The following is a 5109-nucleotide window of genomic DNA, read 5'->3' as shown; positions in this document are numbered from 1 at the left end:
ATAATTAAAAATATTTCCCTCCTTTCTATAGCAAGGTGAGGGATTCTGGATACCCTAAATGTAAACATGTTGAAACATCAAGAAAGAAAAGGGTAACAGTGAGGCAGGAATTTCTCATCTGCTCTGATTTTAATAGAAAGATTTCTAACGATTATTCTAAAAAAAGGTCTCCCATCACTAGCATTTCATGACAGTGTGCCAAGTACATGTTAAATTTCTCAAACACATTATCTATTTCCTGTTTCTAGCTATAGGATCTGTACTAGACTCCCACCATGATGGGTGTTTCTTCTGATGTTTCTTCTAGCATTAGTCACAACCCAGATGCTCCCAACTGTGAATTTCACCACAAGACTGCATGTTCGAGATTTGCAGGGCCATAGTACCATCACTTTTCCCTTTTTAAATTAGATTTAGCTTCTATTACAGGTAGGTCTTAGGCATATCATGATATTTATAAGATTCATAGAGATTTTAAAAATAATACAGTACATCCTCACTTTAAATATTGAGTAAATCAAGGCTTAGAAAGAGTAAGTGACTAGTCAAGGAGGAAAATAAGGCAATAAATAACAGATCTAGCATTAGGATGATTTTTTACTCAAAATCCAAAGTTCTTAACAACAAAATGTTGATAAGGTCTTATTTGCCTCCCTGTTAAGACATGGTTTCCTTACATGAGAAATTCCAGAACTCTTATCTCCATTGTCTCCACTTTTCCCATTATCATGGATGGTTAGGTTGGGAATGGAGATATAAAAAAGATTCTCCTACAGACCTTTTCCCACAGGTTTAACAGGTTATTTAGAAGTATCTTCTTCTCTCATACTGCTCCACTGTGCAGCAGTTATATTTACCAATACATTAACATCTCTAATTGCTTATAACTCATATTTAACACACTTGAATGTAGTCATAAGATATTGATGATTCTATTATTTCTTCTCTTCTTTGATAATTACCTCCTAGATCATATCTGCTACTCTTCAGTTTCTGAAAGATTAGGGAAGTATATGTTGGCATTTTTCTCCTTTCTACTCAAATTTCCACTTAAAATGCCTTTGATCTGATCGTCCAAACTCCAAGCAACTTTATTTCACCAGACCCCGTTAGATATAATCCATTCTTAGTCAAGAGCCCATTATTTCTACATCTGAAGACATGGCCCAGAAATATAAATCTTGTTCTGTTTGGTTTTGCTGAGGTCTCCAAAGAGAAATTGTATGACTGCTTGGCAGGAATTTTGTCAAGAGAAATCCAGTTCAGGTGAGGGCTGAGCTAGATGGTCGCTATGGTCCCATTCTTTGGTTTGGAGTCTTCAGTTCCTATCTTAATAAACAGTCTTACGTAGAGCTCAAAATTCTAGCCATGGTGTGATTGATATCATGAGCTAACTAAGCCTTGTGATACTGATATGGGACAATGAGGTTCTACATAAAGTGAGTTATTACTCTTTTTCCATGGAAGTCCTGTTCTCATGTGACACTGGGCTCTGGAAGTGACCCAGAGTTCCTAGAGGTTATTACAGAAGGTTATAAGCTCTGCCACATTCTACTCAGCTGGAAAGGCCTCAAGTATGGCCCCCATGGCATTCTGTGCTTCTGTTCTCTGAGTTCTATTCTAGATAAAAGTAGACTGTCCCATCACCGAGAGACCTGGTGATGATTTCCCTTGACCTCAGCAATTCATAAAAAAATCTACCTACTAAGGCAAGGAGAGACTGTCTTCTCCATGAGGGTGGAGAATATCCTTTTGACTTTAGGGATAATTATTGTTATTTTTCTTGTCTTCTTCAATGAAGATTTTATAAAAAGTAATCTTGGGAACAATTAGTAAGAATATATTATGCTTTAATAATTAACAATATAGAATACTATACATGTGACTAAAATAGCTGCATTTTATAGTTGAATGAAGATATTAGAGTGTCAGTTCATCCCCTGAATGTTCACTGAGTGAATACTTACATGACTCCAATAACAAACAACATGACAGAAATGACAGGCACCTCATCCTGTTCCCACATAATTTCCATCTCCTTTTCTAGCTCTCCATATTTTCATAGCTTCTCATTCCATATAGCTTAGAAGCTATGATGGCATCTAGTAAAATGTATTTAAATTTTTGATGATTCACTGTTCTTTCCAGGCAGTTATGGCCAATCATTTGATCATGCTATAATCGTTCTATTACCATTTGTCAGTTGGGCTCTCAAGGAGGTTTTGAGGTCTCTGCTTTCAGTAGGTGGATTTCTCATTTGTCTGTCCATGACAAAGAGAGAGCTTCCAATGGGCCCATTGCCAGGGTTGTGGTTGTCTTGTAATTCTCACCTTCTCTAGTGGGGCTCAGAGACAGATGGTCTTGAGACAAGTCACTCTCCTACTATCTTCCATTATTACTATTGTTGTTACTGGTGTTATTGTCATTATTATGAGAAAACTGGGGCAAAGGGCACTTTGAGGGAAGTGTTTAAGGGAGAGTTTATTGAACATTTCCCACAGTGACAACAAAATCATAAAAGTAAACGAGGTTTCTGAACCTGAGAAGCCCTGGCCAGATTTAGGAGCTCGGGTTCTGAGGTCAGGAGGGGTCCTGCTTGGAGACAAGACGTCAAGTAAAATGACTTCTCAAGTGTTTCTGCAGACTCTGCATCCTCTGGAAATTTCTCTACTTGTTTGGAAGAATGTATGAACAATGGAAATACAGAGGATGGTGGGGAAGGGTATGGAGTGGGATGTGAAGGAAGAAAATCAATGAAAATCAACTCCTTTGGGAAGCAGCAAGAAAATGTGTTTTTATCTAATAGTAAGAGATTTCAGAACTACAGTCTCTTCTTCACCTTCTCTTATTAGCATGATGGATGGTGTGGTTGGCAAGGGACTCAGAGGGAAGATTAACCTAGAGGCCTTTGTTTACAGGTTCAACAGCTCAGCTAGAAGGATATTTTCCTCCTGCTGCTTCTCCCACTCCTCCATCACAGTAGAGGAATGGAACATACTGAGGACAAGACCCCAGGCAAGTCAATCACTGTCTTCTTTGGGGTTCCCTGAACATTGGTCTTCATGCTGTCCCTGCCTGGTATCTCTCTAAGGGAAAAATTTTGTCCTTTCATGTGGGGGCCAAGCCAGAATTTTTTAAAAAGGAATGAGTTATAAATACCTCATTTTGAAACATTATTATGCATTTCATTTTACATAGCAAGCATAAGCTTGCACTTACAACCATTTATATTTAATAACAAATTCATTTGTATAATATGCCCATAAGAGTGCATTAGTTTATTCCTGATTCATTCAAAGCAACAAACATTTTAAAGGCCCATTTGTAGCATAATTGACAGAGTATTAGGCCTGGAGCTAAGAAAATTAAGTACAGATCCAGCCTCTGACACTTTTGTCTCATTTTCTTTCATTGTGAAGTGGAGATAATAATAGATAGACCATATAGATCAATAAACAGTCAGAAGGACTTGGACTCAAAGCCAGACTCAGACACTTGACAATCGCTAGCTGTGTGATCATGGGCAAGTCACTTCCCCTGACTGCCTTACAAAAACAAATAGGAGGGGCAACTAGGTCGCACAGTGAGTAGAGCACCAGCCCTGGAGTCAGGAGGACGCATGTTCAAATCCGGCCTCAGACACTTTACACAAAAATTAACCATGTGACCTTGGGCAAGTCACTTAACCCCAATCGCCTTCCAAAAAGCAAAAAAACAAATAGAGGAGGACAGAGGGGGCAGGGAGAGTGCAGTGCTCAAGACACCAGGGTACTACCAATGAATCAGTTTAAAACATGGAAGACAGAAGCATGGCAGTGTTCCTGCTGTATTCAATTTCATAATAAGAAACCAGCCACACCTCCCAAACCTACCTCCCAGGTTATTGTGAGTATCAAATGAGAAAATATTTGTAAATGCTTTGAAAACTTTAAAGTATTTTATAAGTGCTAGCTATCATTATCATTATTGTTGGTTATTATATGTGCACTATGTACTAGGAATCTGGAAAATAAATACAAAAAAGGAAAGTCATTGCCTTCAAAAATCTTACTTTCCATGGGGTGGGGGGTTGGGAATAAAATATACATTCAAGATTAAAAGAAAAATTCACACAAAGTATCTCTCTTTTCATCTTTTTAATCTAGGATTGTGTTCTTTCCTTTTGTGCTGTTACCCTCCTTCATTGATGTCCTCTGCTGATGCCTCATCATAGCATTGGTGATCTAGGATTCTCCAAGCTCTGCCAGCAGAGTACAAGCCCTGGCAGGTCCTACCACACTCAAGAAGTCTCATTTATGGAATGAGATGGCTATTGTTCCAACACCAGGCTCCCTGAATTCATAGTCACTAACAGATCATCCAAAGGAATGAGCAAATTTTTACTTATAGAAATCATGAAGATTGCCTATTAATTCATAAGGAAGTTGAGGTTTGTGCCAGTGAAGTAAGTGATATATGCCAAGCATATCACAAACCCTTCAGTTGTTGAAGAATGCTTTAATCCAATGTCCTCTGGTATGCTTTTTTTGAGACTTTTGAAAACTGTTCACCCATTCTAGAGATGTATTGGTGATTGGGCATTGCACTCATACATGTTCCTCATAAATTTTGTATGTTCAGCATTTATCTTTTATATTTAATGCATATTTTTTCAAATCTGAGCTTGATAATTAGTTTATGCTGTGAATAAGTTTGTAATTTTATACAATAAACTCATCAAACTTCACCTGCTCTGATGTACTCTTCAATAATTAACAAGGCATTGGCTTTGTAATAATTGAGATAAATATATTATTCTCTTTTCTTCTAACCTGTTCAAGATTAATTCTTGTACTTTTAATTCAAGATTCATATGGAGTGTGTTGGAGCTTATGGTATAAGGATTAAAATTAATGTTTCACCATGTTCTTCTCCCAACATTAAAAAAGTAAGGAATCTTTTCTCTAATTTTCACTTACATACATTTCTATACAAGGCTAATATTTTGTGTGTATTTGGTTCTATTTCTGGGATTCCACATTAGAAAGAACAACATCCATTGAGTGTATATGGGAATAGGAACTGAACTTGTTTGGGATTTCATTAATATAAGTAACTTCCTTATAAGTA

At 37.3% G+C, this 5109-nt stretch overlaps 1 long non-coding RNA gene across 1 annotated transcript; it reads left to right on the top strand.

Annotated features, from left to right (window-relative positions):
* Positions 1-1796: 1796 nt before the first annotated feature.
* LOC138174055 (uncharacterized) lies at positions 1797-4726 on the top strand. The gene is made up of 2 exons (XR_011171613.1): positions 1797-3015; positions 4146-4726. It is a non-coding gene; the product is annotated as an uncharacterized lncRNA (long non-coding RNA).
* Positions 4727-5109: the final 383 nt, after the last annotated feature.

This window comes from Petaurus breviceps, unplaced genomic scaffold (genome assembly GCF_028583685.1).
Source record: "Petaurus breviceps papuanus isolate PSGF00001 unplaced genomic scaffold, PetGlider_PUasm1.0 680, whole genome shotgun sequence".
Classification (NCBI taxonomy): Eukaryota; Metazoa; Chordata; class Mammalia; order Diprotodontia; family Petauridae; genus Petaurus; species Petaurus breviceps.
This window is presented reverse-complemented; position numbering and strand designations above follow the sequence as displayed.